At 47.9% G+C, this 19,819-nt stretch overlaps 1 long non-coding RNA gene across 3 annotated transcripts in view; it reads left to right on the forward strand.

Moving 5' to 3' along the window:
• The first annotated feature begins 9,629 nt into the window (after positions 1–9,629).
• LOC147828254 (uncharacterized) overlaps positions 9,630–19,819 on the forward strand; it is a 58,328-nt gene continuing 48,138 nt past the window's right edge. Inside the window, exons 1-2 of one of the 3 annotated variants that reach the window (XR_015451103.1) lie at positions 9,630–9,763; positions 13,922–14,989. This is a non-coding gene — a long non-coding RNA (uncharacterized LOC147828254). Of the gene's footprint in view, positions 9,764–12,181; positions 14,990–17,905; positions 18,130–19,819 lie in introns of those variants that run through there. The other 2 variants (XR_015451102.1, XR_015451104.1) reach the window with 2 other exon arrangements.

Below are 19,819 nucleotides of genomic sequence, written 5' to 3' on the forward strand. Positions count from 1 at the left end.
ATCTTGGAGTGTTTTTGAAGACATTCTTCTTCTGTTAACTCTACACACTTCTGTGCTTGGATCTCCAATGCAGTGATAGATAAGGCCAACACAGAAGGCTTTGCTTTAGAAGATATGATCCCGCAGTGACATGCCTTAAACTGAGCTTTTAGTCTTTCAAAATTTAGGCTAGATTTCCTTTCAAATGGCAGGCTGTCCTGAATGAGTGAATAATAGAGTTGTAGAAAGTGAAAGGCACTGATAGCTTTGACTTTCCAACACACCTTCTCCAATACAATCTTTTCCAGTTGCATCAAGTCTGAAACCATGAACCTATACTGATTTATTCAGATCAAGTTGGTTGCCAATGGGACATTTCTTTCCTCTTCTATTGATTTTACAATAAATAAAAATAAATAAAAGCAGCTCAGGCCAACACACCCAAGGTGCTTGGGCTGTACCTTCATTTTAGACAGGAATCTGTCCAGTAAATTCTTGGCTGGAAAAAATGTCTCCACATCAAAGAACTGAGTTAGACTAAGAAGATCTTTCACTGCAAAGTCTCAGCCTTGCAGTCATTCTAGGGCCATTGCCAGATTCGATTAGTCTCAAGCCACAGACCTTGCACTGACATCTTGCCTCCTGTTCCCACAGGGTGTTCAGCTGGTGCAGCAGTCTCTGGGAGTCAGGTGCTGCCAGGGCTTCTATCACCTTGGTAGAGACTGCCGCTCCTCAATGTGTTCACCCTCCCTGGGCCTGCTCTCACCTTGGCCCATGCCCCACGGTATAGGATAAGAGAGGCCTAGGAGGCGAGGAAGCCCGAGGGCAGGAGGGGGAGAGGCCTGGGAGGGAGAACAGTCCTGGGCGGAGAGTCCAGCACCATTGAGACCACACCGCCCTCCTCCTGGTTGGACCACAGCAAACTACTGTGGTGTCTTTGAAAAATTTTTGTTGGTCTGTTTCTTTTGTTTCCTGGCATCAGGGATCAAACTCAGGACCTTGCACTTAGGAGGCAGGCGCAGCACCACGGAGCTACTTCCCCAGCCCTGTTGGTTTGTGTTTTTGAGGTAGAGTCTCACTATGTAGTTAAGGCTGGCCTTGAACTCACTATGTAGCCCAGGCTGCCTTGAACACACCGCAATCCTCCTGGCTCAGCCTCCCAAGTGCTGGGATTACCTGTGTGTGCCACCATGCCATGGTGTCCTATGTGGCATTTTGATTTTACTAAAATGTGTGACTGAAACCCAAACTCATTAAATATCATTTTATGCTGATATTTGGATGGAGTACAGGGTCAGTCAGCCTGCCTGACCTCCCATACACACACACACACACACACACACACACACACTCACAAACTTATTGTTGGAGCCTTAAATGCCTAACTCATCTTTAGACTTCCATTAGTGACTCTACCTAAGTTTCTAGTATGAATTCTGTGACTGTCTTTTACTGAGTTGTCAGAATCCATTTCCTCAGTCTTTTTTTTTTTTCTAGCACCAGGGATCGAACTAAGGATCTTCTGCTTGCCAGGCAGGCACAGTCCCACTGAGCTACACCCCTGCCCCCTCTGTATCCTTAGTCTTTACAAATAGTAAGAATCCTGGGAAGTCTGCCATTGGTGATCCAGACCCAAGGCAAGCAAGCAGAAGGGCTTTGGAGAGATGTCTGTCATCTCCATGGTTGCCCAGCAAGTTCCAGCTGCCCACCTGATTTCAGGCCAGACTACAAAGTCCTTCACTCTGCAGAAACAAAGCTGCCTGAACAGGGGACAAAGGCTCCCTCAAGTCTTCCCAGGCTAAGACCTTCCTGGGAGACAGGTGGCTGGGGCAGGGTGGGCAGAAAAGCTACCAATAACACTATGACAGCTCAGCTCCAGCACAGGACAATGGGGGTTCTTCAAGAAAGCAGGGACCCCATCGCTTGACAAAGTACACATTTAGCTAAACCATATGCTACAAGCTATTATGTACATTCCCACAATATTTATTTCCATATATTTGTACTGTCTTTGTTTTTCATTTGTTTTTCCAGTGCTGGAGATCAATCCCAGGGCCTTGTGCATATTAACCAAGCATTCTATTATTGACTTACTCAACCCTGTATTTATATTGTCCCTTAACAAAAAAATGAAAAAGAAAATGTAAAGTAACTGTTCTACAAACTATAACGTGTGATATTTATTTGGATCTTGAGTCAAGCAAACCTAAATATGGAAGGTATAATGATAAATGAAACATGGATGCTAACAGAAAATTATCAATTTTTCAAATGCAATGATGGTTTTATTGATTTTCAAAATGACCCTCTTCTTTAGAGATGCAAGCTGATATTGTCATCAATGCAGGCCTGAGGTGGTAATGCTGGTTAGTGCCAATGCTGCCGCCAGGCACACGTGGACATACACAGAAGCAGCCTGAAGAGGCAGCTGGGGCTCCAGAAGCAAGGGGCCTGGGGACCCAGAATGCCTTGGTGCAGACCTGGGCCTGCCACTGCTGCTGAAAAGAGAGACACAGGGCCTGGGAAGGTCACTCGGGGCCCCTGAACCTGTTTCTCTCTCTTTTTTTAAGGAGTCGCATCCACCCAGTGGAAGATCAAAAGATGCCACACAGACCCTTTAAGGTCCTGGTACATGGAAAGTGGTCAAGCTGTGGTGGTGAAGGTTGTGACTGAGAGTCGATGAGGCAACACAGGTGGGACCTTACCTTGGAGCCACTGCAGGCCCGGGACTTCTGCTCTTCACATCGCCTGGCTCTGACCTGGATGGGAGCAGCATCCCTCTCGCTGTAGAGACAGAAGTGTGTGATTGGGGCAGAATACTGGGAATCAATAAGAATGGTTTGGGGCATTAAACATAGAGGTTTATAGAGCTCTGAACAGAAATTGGCAAACATTTTCCATGAGAGATCAGACAGATTTATCCAGCTTTTCAAACGAGATGTCTGCTCCACCTCAACTCTGCCACTGAAACATGAAAGCAGATGCGAGCAATCTGTAAACACACATGGAATTCCAGTAAAAGCATATTTCCAAAACCAAGTGGTAGGCCTGATTTGGTCCACTCTTGCATCAATACTGTGGGCAAAAAGTGATAGTGAAAACAACTATTAATCCAATGGAAGACAAACAGGAAAAAATAGAGCAGAGTACTACAAAATAGCTTCATGATAGGCTTAAGTCAAACTTTAAATCAATAAGCACATTAAAACCACGTTACTAATCAGTTAAAAGGCAGAGATTACCCCCAGGGGATTAAAAATACCCCCACAACATCCAGGAATATTCCCATAACCCCATTTTGTGTGGTGCCTACATGAAACACTTTATGTATTAGTTTAATCTTAAACTTTTATTTGAAATAATTTTAGAATTAGGCAAATGCTGCAAAAACAGTGAAAATTTCCTATAAACTCTTCACCTGGCTTCTAACTGTACCTATGACAAAAAAATTAAAATTAGGAAACTGACATTTATACAACATTACTACCTGGAAGAATTCACTTGGATTTCATCTGTTTGCCCAATAGTGACCCTTTTCCACTCCAGAATTCAATCCAGGGCCCCATTATCTTAACTTGTCATGGCCACTAAGCATCCTCCAGTCTAACTTTTCTTTGGTCTTTCTTTATCTTTTGATAGAGTATCCCCCTTGCTCTGTCCAGTTTTCTCTTATTACAATAGGGCTATACATTTTGGCAAGGAAACCCCAGAGATAAAATGCTCTCCCCCACATGCTGTGTGAAGACATACATAATGTCACTAAGTTCTATTACTGGTGCTACCACTATTGATATCTTGCTCATGGTGGTGTTTGACAGGGTTCTGAAATACAATTACTATTTTTCTCCTTTGTAATTAATAAGTATCACTGAGAGCTTCTTTGAGACTACATAAATAACCCATTTCTCTTCAAACATCTACCCACTTTAGTATCCAGTACAGATATTCTCCTTTAATGACCTACCTATTTAATGACTATTCAGACCTACTGAGGCATGCTGTTCAGACTTATGACCTGCCACTTGAACTTATGACAGTTTTTTTCAAAAATACAGTTCTGTACACCTTGTTTATAGAGCCCCAATGTCTTTTTTTGATATAAACAGTACGGTAATTTTTGCTGATTATACTATACAGTACAGTAGTGTAGCTTTATGTTCTGTTTTACATTACAGTTCTGGATGTCAAAGTTATGCAAATAAAAGCAAAGTCATCAAGTTGGAGTTTCCTTTGACCATTTCTTTGTTCTGAATATTGAAATGTACATACTCTATACAATTTCTCATTTAGCGAGCAATTCAATTAATGACCTGGTTATGGGACCATAATTCGGTTGTTAAACAAGGAATACCTATTAGATTTGCCATAACTGTTTTTTGCCATGAATAATTTGTTTGCAGTGTTTGCTTAATACTGTTGTATTTCTATGATTCTTTCTATACTGAAGTAGACAGAGAACCCATTTGATTATGAAAGCACAAATTTAGCTAAAAATGTAGATGCTAATGTAGGGACAGTTAGAAGGGGATGCAGGTAGGGTTGATGCAGGACATGATGTGGGTGGCTGGTGGCTGCGTATTTACCACAAGCTTATTGTACACTATGTACTTGAGGAAGCTAGCTCTTCTGAAAGTATTACGCATATTCATTGTGTGCGCCTAGACCCCCTGACCTCTCCTCAACCCAGAAACAAAGGCTAAGACCCTGATGGGCTTAGATTACACCAATCAGTGAAACAGTTATTTTTAGAAGCCAGCTTAGCCCCATGAGTATGAGTACAGGGGTTCTCTGACCTTTGGGAAATCCGTGTCCTGTTTTTGGTGGCTGTTCCTTGCATTCATGGCCTTATAGACAAACTTATAGATAAACTTTACCTTGCTTTACTTTCACTTCTGACTTCCACTTTCTGCTTGGAGGGCACTTGGCTGAGCTCCTCATTCTCTGCTGGGGACCTCTGGCTCTGAGCCAGCCGGGCCTCATTTCCGTATTCTTCACCAGAGTGGAGGAGAGGGACCCAGAGATACCTGGGGGGGAGCCAGGAGGTCGCCAGAGACCCCTGGCCCCTCAAAGACCACCTGCCTGATGCAACACTAACACTAATCATGGCAGCTGGAATGGTGATATTAGTAAAAGGCAAAGTACATTCTTGAGCAAAAACTATCTTACTAGGAATACAAGTCATTTCATGAGAAAGGTGTCAATTCATCATGAGCTCATAACATCCCTAAACACTTATGGACCTAAAAAGAGAAAAGAAAGGAAGGAAGAAAGAAAGAAAGAAAGGAAGGAAGGAAGAAAGGAAGGAAGGAAGAAAAAGGGGAGAAAGAAACTGATAGAAATAAAATGGAGAAATACACAATTATAGTAAGAGATTTCAATGTTTGTTTGTTTGTTTTGGAGGCAGGGTCATGTTATGTAGTTCAGGCTGGCACTGAACTCAAGGCAATCCTCCTGCCTCAGCCTCACAGGTGCTATGATTACAGGCATGTCCCACCACACCTGGCTTCTCTTTTAATTTGGTAGAAAAAAGAAAATTCTACAAGTCACTCAATAATAACAACAGGACAATATTAGTTTCAAGTGCCTATGGAAGAATATTTTCTTTTTTACTAGTGCATACTTGGGTTAATTTCACCTTTTTTTACTCCCTCCACTCATCCCCTTCCTCTTCAATCCTATACTTAGAAAGAATATTTTCAAAGACAGATGCATAGTCTGAGCCACAAAATAAACTTAAAAGAAATTAAGGGAATTCAAGCTGTAGAAAGCATTTTCCATCCCAACAAGGGAATATGTTTTAAAACTGACAATTGAGACATCACTAAAGATTCTACAGATTTTTTTTTGTACCAGGGATTGAACTCAGTACCTTTCACTTGCAAGGCAGGTGGTGGAACCACGGAGCTAAATCCCCGGCCCAGATTCTACACATATTTAAAGGACGGGGAATAAGGGAAGACTATAAACAACTTAAGTCCAATAATTTTGATTCAATGAACATATTTCCTAAAGGAAAAAAACTAATAAAGTTCACATGAGAACTTGATATGCCAAAAAACAATATACCTATTAGATAAATTAAATGAGGTAAAACCTCCCTACTAACTTCAAGCTCAAATGCTTTCACTAGTGAATTTTACCAAACATTTAAAGAAGAAATAATGCAAATTTTACACAAAGTCTTATAGAATGTTTAAGAGGAAGAAATATTTCCCCACATCCTTTGAAGCTAATATTACTCAGTTTTAAAAAATAAAGACAAATATCTGGTTGTGGTGGCACAGACCTATAATCTCAGCACTTGAAAGGCTGAGGCAGGAGGATTGTTATAAGTTTGAGAATAGCCTGAGCTACATAGCTCAAATCTAGCCTGAACTGCACACAAAACCCTAATTTTATAAAAAGCCAAAAAGTTCCCAGAAATTTAAACTACAGATCAATATCCCTCAGAAAAATAGATGCAAAACCTTAAAATTTTAACAAGTTGAATCTAACAATAGCAAAAGTAATACATAATGATCAAGTGGGATTATCCTGAGAATATAAGGTGGATCAGCATTTGAAAACCAGCCAATGGAGTTCACCATGTTGTGGAGAATTGTGGTTATTTTACCAGTGTTTCTTTGGAGGCCACACTGCAGCTGAGGGGTGAGCTAGCAGTAGAGTGTCAGATTTGTACCTTGTAAGCCACACACAAAAACTATGCATACACTCCTAGGTGATCTAATTGCTTAACACATCTTAATGGCATCTCTCCCCATCCCACTGTAATGTCAAAAGTATGTGTGTGCGTGTGTGTGTGTATATGTTATTCTGATCCTCTTGACATATTTGTTAGTTTTACCCAGAAGGACTGCTTCTTAGCAATGCTGAAGGCATAGGATCTGTCAAGCAAAAACATTGTGTGGGACTCCAAGCTGTCCCTGCCTCCCTCAGAATGAGGTGAACACAGGACCACTGTGAACCAGTGCCAGCATCCCAGGGTGGATGACACAAAAGGCCCTCATCACATTAGAATCAAATATAAAACCTCAGGCATGTGCCAGTGCACACATCCCCAGGAAGATTCTTTTCACAAAATATGAGCCAGCCCAGGAAGCTGTGGAGCAATGGTAACTGTGATATTCTCACTGAAGTGGTGGAGGTATATTTTTTTGTTTTCACATACTTTAAAGCCAATAGGATAGATCAACGCTAGGTGATTCTGATCTCTTGTTTTACATCATGTAAGCCAGTGTTGCTCAATACTGAAGATTATTAGTAATTTTTAAATGCAGAGCTCCATACTGCAAATATGTACTAATAAAACATAGAAATCAGAGGAAAATTAAAAAAGGAAAGACCTGGAAAGAAAAAAAAATAATTAAAAAAAAAGTAATGCTTTTGGACCCAAGACCAAGTGGCCTCATCTAATTGGTCTGGGGTGGCTTAAATACCAGTATCTTTGTGTTTGTTTGTTTTTCTGCAGTTCTGGGATTGAATGGAGAGCTTGTGCCTGCAAGGCAAGGGCTCTACCTCTGAGGTACACCTTAGTTCACACAGCTGTTGTTTTTCAAGCATACAGGTGATTCTGATTCCTCCATAGTTGACCATCAATCAATAAGAATATTTCCCCCTCAATTCAAATGATGCATTTGAGAAAAGTTACGAGAATTTGGCAAAAAAATAAAAGATGGGAACCCCGTGGCTTCTCAACACCCACACGTCTATTTCGGACAGCATCATCCAGTGTCATGGGGTCAGCCTTGTGTGTTGCAGGACACAGAGCAGTACCTCTGGCCTCTAACCACTAGATGCCAGTAGCACTTCTCCCCAAACTCCCAAAGCTGTCAAATGTCCCTGGGAAACAAGCTGCTTCCTTCCCCTTTGGAAACCCCTGATGTAAACAATCCCATGGAAACAGATATTCAACTAGCATATTAGTTCTTAGAAAATCAAACCAATAAGCATGTCCTTCAGTTAAAGTAGCAGTATATAGTCACACAATGAAAGGAGATGCTGTTCTGAAAGGATGTTCTGAATTAAAAATTAACCATTATAAACATTTTCCTCTTGTTCTTGTTAAAATGCTCCCACCCCACCCTGGCTTCACTCCACCTCCTTCTCAAGTAGCCTCTCTTGAACATCTTGAAAGCATGAAATCATTTCACAGCCCCTCCCAGCCAACTGGGAGGTGCTGACCTCCTAACCCTACCAGTGACCTGAAGCAGCCCCACAGGAAATCATTTCTTTCCACTTGCTTGCTTTAGTCTCCTCTTCTCTGCAGGGCAGATGGGAACAGTAAAGTTAAACAGGTTTGTTTCTGGTTTGATCTCCCCTCTCAGGGTGATTTGATCTCTCCTGTTACCTCTCTAGGAACAACTTACCTAATACTCATTTGTTGATTCTGGAACTTTCCTGACCTGCTTCCCTTTAGGATTTGGGGTAGAAAGCATAGGAGGAAGATACTGCACTGTGAGGACCTTACTGTGCATTTAGCCCACCCTGGCCTCTGCATTTCAACCTGGAAACTGGCCCCCCATCCCTGGTACTCCTGGTCCTCTTCTCCTGGTATAACTCCTCCCTTCACAGGTCTCACCATCATATTACAGCCTAAAAATGTAGAATAAAAGTATCATTGTGTGACATACAATAACAATATGAAGTGTCATTATAAATGTTATAAAAATGCTTATCGTGTATTCTAGATCCCTTGTGGGACTGCATAACCTTTGCTCCTTTTCTCCAGCCCCATTGTGATTAAATGTGAGTTAATGGATAAAGATGCTTGTTAGTTTTGGGACACTAGATAAAAATCTGTAACAGACCTAAAGTCCCAAAGTAAACTACTCAACTCCTTGTTTGCCCAGAACTGATGTTCTGGGCACCACAATTTTTAGAATGAGCTGCAAATGTCTGCTGACCATCAATACGTGACAGTCGACCACTAACCTTTGTCCCCTTTTCTTTAATTCTATATGTTAACTTCCCCCTCAACCCCCTATAAAAACAGCCTCGGACTCTGAGCCAGCTGCCTCTCTAAGCTATTTTGCTTTGGGAGTGCCATCTGGCCAGACTAATAAAGGTCTGTTTTATTTTCCAACTTGTCCGGTGTGTTCCTTCCCGGGTGTTCTTCACTGCAGTCCTCAGGCATGCAGTTGGTAAAGAAGGCACTTTGATTCTGGGTGTGCTGGGAATGTCAGCTCCTCGGAGCAGTTTGGAAGGATCCCTGGCTTATACCTGAAATGTGAGCTGCATGAACCGGATCTTTGCCCATCCTCCATTCCACCCCACTCATCCCACCCTCCAACCTGCAATCAGTGTTCCCAGATCCATCAAGGTCAAAGAGCAGGGAGCAGCTTCTCCAGATGGCTGTGTGTTTCATGTATCTCCAGCCATGGATATGCCACTTTTGTTTCAGTGTCTGCCACATGACACAGACTGTTCATTGGGAAAACATGCCCTCTTGTCTGGATTCTTCCATTCAGAGCTGACTTTGTGACTTTCCTACTGGCCTTACGTCACCTTACCATTGATGTTAGTTGGCTTCCCATCCCAACAAAATTCCTGAGAAAAACAAAGGAGGAAAGATTTATTTTAGCTCATGGTTTCAGTCCACTTGCCAGTTCCCTGCGGAGCATAGAAAAGAACATCCTGGCCATTTGGGGGATTCCAATGCCCAACCAAAAGCCATGAAAGCCTTCCGGACTGCTGTGGCCCTCACCATCTGTTTCGGCCTCGTGGGGCTCTAGATATTCCACCTGAGCAAGGGGAAGGCACAAGGGAGGCTCCATGTCCGCTCCAGGTGAGTTCACTTGCAAGCCGGCCCTTTTGATCTTGATTTGGGGAATGTCCGGTGGATGGTGCCATTCCGACCAGGTTTCCAAAATGGGAGAGGTGGCGCTGGGGAGAGACGAGTGAGCAGCAGAGTCAGAGGCCCGGGCTTTTCTTCCACCCTGCCTCTCTGAGACAGCGTCATGTCTTGTGTGGTCCTCCGTGCCTCGGTGTAGAGGAAAGCTGACCCCACCCCAAGCCCTCTGTGACTGTCCTAGAATTGGCTGACTTTATCCCACTAGGCTAATGCTAACATGGGTTTCCACTTCACCCTGATGATCCTTTCTGAGCGAGGCAGGCACGAGACTCCGTGCACCTGAGCGCTCGGGGCTGGGCTCCAAGCAAAGCAGTCCAAAACAATCTGCACCCTAGCAGTCCGCAATGTTTGCTGTACTTCCAGCCATGAAGTGGGGGCTGCGGGGGTCGGGGCGGTGGGACAGAGCTCTGACACCTCACAGCCTGCCCCTGTCCAAGCAGGCCCCTTACATACCCTGAGCGCGAGGGGAAGCACTGCCCATGAGAGGTCACGGCTGGCGCTGACGGCCAGGACGGGCACTGGGCTGCCTCTCTCACATGTGGGTTCCTCCTGAACATTAGCTGGACACATCTGCGGCCAGAGCCGAGCCAAGGTCAGAAAAGGCTCGGATTGTGGTCCTTTCTGTGGCTAGACCTTCGGAAAGCGGGAAAACGGCAACAGCTCATCCTCCCCTCTTCTCTGTCTCCCTCCAAGGGGTCAGGATGGGAGACAGCTTCAGAAGGGCACCCAGTTTCGTTGGGTTCTAATACCGAGGAAGTGAGGCCGCATCCTCAAAGTTTCGCTACAGTTAGGGTGAGGAAGTGGCTTAGGACCAAGGGGCAAGGTGCAGTTTGGGTTGCAGTTTTTGTTGCGATTTGGTTGAGGTTTAGGAATACATTTCGGGTTCTATCATGGCTGAGGGTGGGAGATTCAGTGTTAGAAAGTAGGCCTGCAGTTTACAGTGCTGTTTATTTTTATTGTGCAGTTCACAATCATTTGAGGAGTGGCTATGTGTACATAACAGAGCTTGAAGGGCCGGGGATTATAGCTCAGTGGCACCATGCCTGCCTCACCAGCACAAGGTCCTGAGTTCAATCCCCGGTACCAAAAGACAGAAAAACCAAAAATGCCAAAACAACAACAACTCATAGTACAGCTTATATATAGTACGAGTTTTAGATTTATATACAATTAAGATGGCCACCCAGTTCCGCCATTTCCTTTTATGAATGTCATCCATTAGTCTAGTACATCCTGTACAAGGAGTGAGCAAATAGTGATGTACGATTACTAACTAAGATCCACCTTCACCACTTGCTCTCCACAACAATCTGCTGTCCCGTCCGGGCTGCCACATTGCATTGCATTGTTGCATCCCTCAGACGCCCCTTGACTGATGTTTTCACAATTTTTCTTTTTTTCGTTTGGTATGAGCTGACAGTTTGGAGGATGACTGAGCTGATATCTTATAGAATGTCCCTCGATTTAAGTTTTCCTGATGTTTCCTTCCCGATCAGATGAGGGTGACATGTTTGGGTGCGTGGCTTTCTGCAGGTGTTCCATGTTCCTGACTGCACCCTCATCCTGGGTTCTCCAGTGCACCTTTGGCTTAACTCTCACAGCTGCATGCACTGCCCTCTCAGGGACACCCAGCCTGGCCCGCCAGGCCTTCTTTGGAAATTTGGGTGGAAGCCTTCCTGACTCAACTCTTGCGTTCTGCATACCTGTGAAAACAGCACCCTGTAGATGACACAAAGTTCTACCACTGGCTCCAAGCAGTCCTTAGGCCCTTGTGCATCATGGCTGCAGAAGCATCCATGGGCCTGGATGGCTGAGCACCGTGAACTGAATGAATCCCAGGGAACCCGCCGAGGTGGCCCTTCTCAAGCAGGGTGCCCTGGGGCTCTCCTCTCAAAACAAAGTCTTTCCCTTTTGCAACTGTGAGCCTCGGAAAGGTTGGGCCTTGTGGGTTCCTTATATGTCTTCAGGGCATCTTTTCCATTGTCCTATTGTAAAGTACTTGGATTCTTCTTAATGCTAATCTTTGATCCACCAGGCTGTCCATTGCTCCATCTTTACAGGCCTTTCTTTGGGGGGGTGGGGGGACTGAAAAGTTTTTAAATGGGCTTTTGCTCCTCATTTTCAGCACAAACCTGGCTCAAAGTAGCAAGCAGCACCCATGCTATGGCCTGCTATTTAGGCTACCTTGATATTTTCTCCATCAGATGAATGATTCTTCCACCCTTAGTATCAGTCTCACACAAATCTCAGGACATGAACACAATACAGCCATATTTTCTGCTGGAGCACAACACACATGGCCTGGATCCAGCTGCCACTGGCATCCTTCTTCTCAACGGAAACCTCCTAAGTCTGGCCTTTCTCATCTGCAATCTCTCTGCACTCTGGTCTTCTGAGCTCGGACCAGAATCTTCCATCAAGCTCAGATGATAGCATTCTAGGGCTGCTTCCCCAGCTGGCACCTCCAAACCTTTCCAAACTGCTGTGGACCACTTCCACAGGCCTCTGAACCACCTGGTGAGGTACAGTCGCTGCAGTGACCGGACTTCTTGTACCAACATCTGTATCACCCACTTTCTTGTCCCTGAACACAATACTCAGCACTACACATTAAGGGAAGAGAGGTCTGTTTCAGCTCACATTTCAGTTCATAGTTAGCTAGTTCCAGGATGGCAGGATGGCATGTCAGAGGTGCACATTGATAGAAATGCTGCTTGCCTGGTGGAGGCCAGGAGGCACCTGGTAAAGTGTGGGCCAGGGAGCAAGATACACCCTCCCAGGTCACACCCGCGCTGACCCACCTCTTCCAACCAGGCCCACATCCTGACACCAAGCCTGGCGTAGCACCCCCATCACCCAGTCACCCTCTGGAAGCCCTCACCTCTGGGTGCAAGGGGCTTGAGATGGAATCCAGATAGAATCCAGATAGAATCCATAACCTGTAGTTTCCATAAAAGGATGCAATTTCTGATAAGTGATCTAGAAGTGTTATAAGAAATCTATGAAATATTTAGAGCATAAAACCTTACAATTTATTGAAGACAATTCTCTTTTCAGTAATGCACATTATGATGGACAGAATGGGAGTTAGTACTGATGATGAGTCTTTATTTTAATGTTTTGCTCCGACACCCTGTTTTGTTTGCAGTAGTAGTTTGGTCCTTGAAGTATTTATAACTGTGGAATGAGTGCACAGACGGGTTTCTGAACTGTGTTTCTTTCCTCATTTCTCTTTTGGTCACTTGTACCGGCATCAGCAGGAGATATGAATTTCACAGAAGCATTGAATAGTGATAATCAAGAACAGTGTGGCTATGAGGGCTATTTCAGCTTAGGTGATCTCAGACTGAATCAGGTGTGGATGTCAGGGATGTGTGCACGTGACATGTGTTTCACACCTAAATGTTTGAATTAGAAATGCAACAAAGAATGGAAGCTGGGACTGTATTGGGTGAGGATGTAGGCAACGTAATGTCTGAGGAAGAGGATGGGATGTGTACGTTTATGCCCAGGGACAGTTGGAACCCTGTAACAGACACTTTTTGTCACGCACAGCTGTAGGAACATCGCAGCTTATTTTGGGAGAACACCTCCACCTTCAACCCAAGACCTCCATTGTGTACATTTGGGAGGGGATTTTGTTTGGATTAAACCCAATGAGGATAGTCATTTCCATGGTTATACGGGTTGGTTATGACTAAATCCTTTACACAAACCCAATCAGAACAGACGTGAAGAATGTTATTTGAAATGATGGAAATGAGAGGCTTCTCATCTTGGGAAATCATCTGAGAGCCGCTACGGCCCGAGGGAAGCCTGGAATAGATAAGGGAAGGTATGCCTAAGAACCCAGAAGTGGAGCCAGGTCTGAGGAAGGAGAACAGCACAGTGAATGCCGGAAGTTTTTTAATCCTTCCTGAAGTCAGATGTCAGAATTGAACAAACAAACCAGCTTTTTGTTACTTAAGGCTTTCAAATTTATTTCTTACTTTTAGCCTGAAATATGGTTAAATGATATGGGTCCCAAATTCGGCCATAACAGATGAATTACGGGTGACATGATTAAAAAAATCACTTTAAAATTTATTCCAGTTGCAAAGGATGCATATGCTGCTGTTGGGACGGGAGAGCCCAATGCCTGTTGTGCCTACGAGGAAGAAAAGGAGCAAGCTAAAGGGGGCTGACTAAGGCTGAAGAACCTCTGCTAGGACACTTGCTACGGCGGAAGAGAAAGGTCGAGGCAACGCATGGACACGGGTATGAATGGCCAAAGACTTTTGCCATGGAGACGACCAGGCCCTGAGCAGACAGCAAGCAATACTGTCAGTGTCTTGAGATCAGCAAAGCAGCAGAGGTCTTGGGGCAGAAGGACTGCAGCTTGCAGACTAAGACAGCCCTACACACGAGTGAGGTCACAATGGACCGCCCTTGCTAGCTGGGGAAGAAATCCCACGAGGACAGGACATGACTGGGCGCTGTGTGGTGGCTGAGCAGCAGGGGAGTCAGGCCCTCCCAGAGACCGATCGAGCCTTTCTAGAGCTCGTGGAAGGATCAGGACCCCACGGGTCTTGCCAGGTCAGGAGCTCTAGTGTGGCTGAGGTGGGCACAGGTGCGGCCGGGAAGCTGCCGGGGCCTTGTGGAGAGCGTCGGACACAGGCAGAGCCACGCCTGCACCCACACACCCGACTGTTTTTGACCACACACCTGGGGCAGGGGCCTAGACCCGTCCAGGACTCACCGGGGGCTGCCCCACCGCGTCTCCAGAACCTCCCCAAGAGCCAAGGTTGGACCTGCCCCCGAGAGGTGTCACTCACGTGCCATGCAGGTGTCAAGGGCAAGACCTCGAGGGGAGTGACTTGGTCACCGAGACACGCTACCGGACACACACAAGTTAACCCAGGAGAGGTTTATCTCGGCTCGCACTTGGGAGAGGTTTCAGTCCCTAGTCAGCAGCTCGAAGGCAGCGCGGCATGGCAGAGGGGTCTGGCAGACAGAAAGCAGAGTCCAGGGAGCAGAGGCAGCGAGATGAAGGCTTCCAGGCCCCGAACCAGGCGATTTCTCTCAGCCCAGATCCCACCTCCTGACAACCCAGGTGTACCACGCCCATGAGGCAATCACCTCCCAGAGGCGGCTTGTGAGTGCGTGAGGCTCTGCGGACAGGTAGCTCTAAACTGTCCCCAAGGGAGAGGGATGGGAGGGTGACCTTGGGGGCAGGAGGAGGGGCGCGCATCCCTGCAGATCAGCTTCCCAAGCTGGAGCTCTCTCCTCCTGGGACCAGAGCAGGCGGGGCATGCAGTGACACCGAGCGGCCACCGGAGGGCAGCAGAGCCCTGCGCTGAGATCACGCGCTCAGGTTGCCAGGGGAAAGAGAATATGTTCCTATATTCGTGCTTATTTCTACCACCTTATTCTGTCTTCCTCTCTGTCTTGCTTCCTCTAAGTAGGCTTGAAGCTTTTCGTTATTTCTTCAGAAGTAATTCACCTCACTGTTTCTTTTCCAGAGAGAGAGAGAGAGAGAGAGAGAGAAAGAGAGTGCATAGGTCTTGCTCAGCGTCCCAGATCTGAGATTGCTGGGAAGCACCACCACACCTGACTTTTCCTTTTGTCTTGCAGTTAGGAGTGATGTATCTGGTCTCTGGTTTTTCCGTAGTGACCTTAGATATCACACCCTGAACTTTTGCTTGTTAAATGTAGGTCTTTAAATTTCTTGATTAACTTTAGTTTGGAAGAGGTTTAGCTTCCAGGAAAACTGAGAGAATGCTGGCCTGGCCCAGCTCAGGGCGAGGGCGGGGACCTGGGCTCCCCAGAGGGCAGAGCATCTCCAACAAGCACTCCTTACTCCTCTGCCTAGGAGGACCCTGCCCTTTCCCGGTTATCTGAGGGTTTGTTCCTGGGGCCACAGTGACGCCCCGCTGGGATCCTTGCCCCGAGGGCTCCGCTGGGCGCCTGAGCTGAGCTGGGCAGTGGCACAGGGGGGTCTCAAGTGAGCTGTTCGCCGCCCTGGCGCTCTGCCTTCCTGTGGCCCGGGGCCTTCTGCTTCCTGCGACAGGCGCTTCCTTCCTTGTCAGGAAGGCCTCTCAGGGACCCCGGTGGCTGCGCTGAGCTGACAGGGAGAGTGAATTCTGGGCCGCACTGGTCCCGGCTTCCTCCCTTCCTGTTCGCCCGCGCTCTGAGCCGCTCTCCTGGCTTCCACGGGGTCCTCTGCGTGGCAGTGTCCCCGCTGTCCTGGTCCGGGAGGAGGCCTGTAGGGGGGCCGCCTCTGCTGGGCTTCTGCGCCCCGGAAGCTCCTGGCTCCCCTGGGTGCCGAAGGGCAGAGCACGCAGCGAGCCTGCGCGGCCAGCAAGGCGCACCCGAGCCTGTGCGGTGACCGTGGTCCTTGAGGTGCGGGGTCCGAGGCCACACACGGGGGGTTCCAGCCTGGCCTGGCCGGGCCCCAGGAAGCACCGGGTCCCGCCTGCAGAGGAGCCCCTTTCCGCCTCGCGGCCACGCGAGGGTGGACACCGGCAAGCCCTGAGATGGGGCTAGTTTAGTGCACGGTGATAGGTATGGGTCTAGTTTGACTCTTTGGCAGCTTGAAATCCAGTTGTTCCAACACCATTTATTAAATAGGCTTTCGGGGAGGAGGATTTTAGTGAAACGCAAAGAAGCTTAGATCACATGACAGCACCCACCACACCACAGGACCTATGAGTCGAGGTCAGGGTCCCCATGACAAGGAGGCACTAGGGATCATGGAACATCTTAGAAAAGAGCCTAGAGTCCCAAGAGCTGACGGAGGAAAAGAGGCAGATTGGAGATGTCCGGATGCAATTGCCAGCGCCCTCTTACCACTTAGCTTGGCCACGCGGATCCAGTGCTCCACCACCCTGGCCCTGCCTCCAGCCCTCGTGCTGGGACCCCCAAAGCAGGAGGTGATCGTGCAGTTGGCCACGTGATTAAAATGTGTGATAGAGGCCCAAACGGTGGGCGCCAGAGGTTCTTTGCCCTTTTTGTGTCTCCGGGTCCAGATGGAGCCCAGGCAGTCCCAGGGCACCACATTCTTGAACAGCTCCTGTGGAGGAAGACTGCATCCCACGGGCAGAACCCACCCCAGAGAGTCGATGGCTTCAGCCATCCACAGGCAGGTGGCCGTGGCCTGAGCTGGACATCAGGAAGCTGCAGATATGGACGGAGACTTCTGCAAATGGCTGGTTTCTCTCCACTGCCCACTAGTGATGTCCAACTTATGACCTAGGACCTAGCACTGACGTGAAAATCAGTGGCATTTTCCCCGTGCCCATCCTCCCAAACCTCCAGCACGAGCAGGCATCTCCGTCCCGCTCACTCTGAGGTATTGTCTTCTTTCCAACCTCACCTGCCCTCTGCTCCTTTGCCCAGGTCAGTGGCACATTTCCTGGGACAGCTATGACTGGGGGCTGTGTGGCTGTCTGCTGTAGAACCCATGAATCTCAAATGCCTACAAAGTGATAAGGCTGGCCAGGTCTCCTGGCATGATGGCACGGTGACACATGGTCCTGCATGCACCTCAGTGCACACCCTCCTCTGCTAGTTGGTCTGAGTCCCCGCCCTGTTTCCCAATTGTCCAATCGCAGTGGACATCACGGTCACTGTGTGAAGCGGGCATGGGAGTGCACTGTTTCTACTGTGTACCTCCACCCAAGGACAGGAGTGGCTTGGGGCTGAGAGACAAGTATAGGCGATGCAGTTGGTAGAAGAAGGAACTTTGATCTGGTAAACTGGGAATGTCAGGCCTGAGGAGATCAGTGCGAGAAGGATGGCTGGCTGGCTGGCTGGCTGGCCGGCTGGCCGGCCGGCCCCCCCCCCCCCCCCCCCCCCCCCCCCCCCCACCCCACAGAGCTCAGCTGCTCACCACATCCATCAAGGTCAGCTGCTCTGCCAGCAGCTTGGGAGAGAAGGCTAAGAGCACCTTCTGCAAGGACCTGTCCTCGTCAGCGGCAGCAGAGAGGCAGGAGTGCTGTGGAGCTGGCTTCTGCTTCTCTCCTGTCTCCAGAGGAGGCTCTTTCTCTGGTGCTGGCTCTGGCTGCAGAGCAGGCCCATGGCGTTCTGGACGTGGAGCCGGAGCTAGGAGGAGGAAAGCTCAGCAGTGTCAGTCACTTGCCAGTTCCCTGCGGAGCATAGAAAAGACATCCTGGCCATTTGGGGGATTCCAATGCCCAACCAAAAGCCATGAAAGCCTTCCGGACTGCTGTGGCCCTCACCATCTGTTTCGGCCTCGTGGGGCTCTAGATATTCCACCTGAGCAAGGGGAAGGCACAAGGGAGGCTCCATGTCCGCTCCAGGTGAGTTCACTTGCAAGCCGGCCCTTTTGATCTTGATTTGGGGAATGTCCGGTGGATGGTGCCATTCCGACCAGGTTTCCAAAATGGGAGAGGTGGCGCTGGGGAGAGACGAGTGAGCAGCAGAGTCAGAGGCCCGGGCTTTTCTTCCACCCTGCCTCTCTGAGACAGCGTCATGTCTTGTGTGGTCCTCCGTGCCTCGGTGTAGAGGAAAGCTGACCCCACCCCAAGCCCTCTGTGACTGTCCTAGAATTGGCTGACTTTATCCCACTAGGCTAATGCTAACATGGGTTTCCACTTCACCCTGATGATCCTTTCTGAGCGAGGCAGGCACGAGACTCCGTGCACCTGAGCGCTCGGGGCTGGGCTCCAAGCAAAGCAGTCCAAAACAATCTGCACCCTAGCAGTCCGCAATGTTTGCTGTACTTCCAGCCATGAAGTGGGGGCTGCGGGGGTCGGGGCGGTGGGACAGAGCTCTGACACCTCACAGCCTGCCCCTGTCCAAGCAGGCCCCTTACATACCCTGAGCGCGAGGGGAAGCACTGCCCATGAGAGGTCACGGCTGGCGCTGACGGCCAGGACGGGCACTGGGCTGCCTCTCTCACATGTGGGTTCCTCCTGAACATTAGCTGGACACATCTGAGGCCAGAGCCGAGCCAAGGTCGGAAAAGGCTCGGATTGTGGTCCTTTCTGTGGCTAGACCTTCGGAAAGCGGGAAAACGGCAACAGCTCATCCTCCCCTCTTCTCTGTCTCCCTCCAAGGGGTCAGGATGGGAGACAGCTTCAGAAGGGCACCCAGTTTCGTTGGGTTCTAATACCGAGGAAGTGAGGCCACATCCTCAAAGTTTCGCTACAGTTAGGGTGAGGAAGTGGCTTAGGACCAAGGGGCAAGGTGCAGTTTGGGTTGCAGTTTTTGTTGCGATTTGGTTGAGGTTTAGGAATACATTTCGGGTTCTATCATGGCTGAGGGTGGGAGATTCAGTGTTGGAAAGTAGGCCTGCAGTTTACAGTGCTGTTTATTTTTATTGTGCAGTTCACAATCATTTGAGGAGTGGCTATGTGTACATAACAGAGCTTGAAGGGCCGGGGATTTAGCTCAGTGGCACCATGCCTGCCTCACCAGCACAAGGTCCTGAGTTCAATCCCCGGTACCAAAAGACAGAAAAACCAAAAATGCCAAAACAACAACAACTCATAGTACAGCTTATATATAGTACGAGTTTTAGATTTATATACAATTAAGATGGCCACCCAGTTCCGCCATTTCCTTTTATGAATGTCATCCATTAGTCTAGTACATCCTGTACAAGGAGTGAGCAAATAGTGATGTACGATTACTAACTAAGATCCACCTTCACCACTTGCTCTCCACAACAATCTGCTGTCCCGTCCGGGCTGCCACATTGCATTGCATTGTTGCATCCCTCAGACGCCCCTTGACTGATGTTTTCACAATTTTTCTTTTTTTCGTTTGGTATGAGCTGACAGTTTGGAGGATGACTGAGCTGATATCTTATAGAATGTCCCTCGATTTAAGTTTTCCTGATGTTTCCTTCCCGATCAGATGAGGGTGACATGTTTGGGTGCGTGGCTTTCTGCAGGTGTTCCATGTTCCTGACTGCACCCTCATCCTGGGTTCTCCAGTGCACCTTTGGCTTAACTCTCACAGCTGCATGCACTGCCCTCTCAGGGA

Source organism: Heterocephalus glaber, unplaced genomic scaffold, assembly GCF_053883595.1.
Source record: "Heterocephalus glaber isolate CG9 unplaced genomic scaffold, H.glaber_assembly_v1.0 deba00001175, whole genome shotgun sequence".
NCBI classification, from domain to species: Eukaryota; Metazoa; Chordata; class Mammalia; order Rodentia; family Bathyergidae; genus Heterocephalus; species Heterocephalus glaber.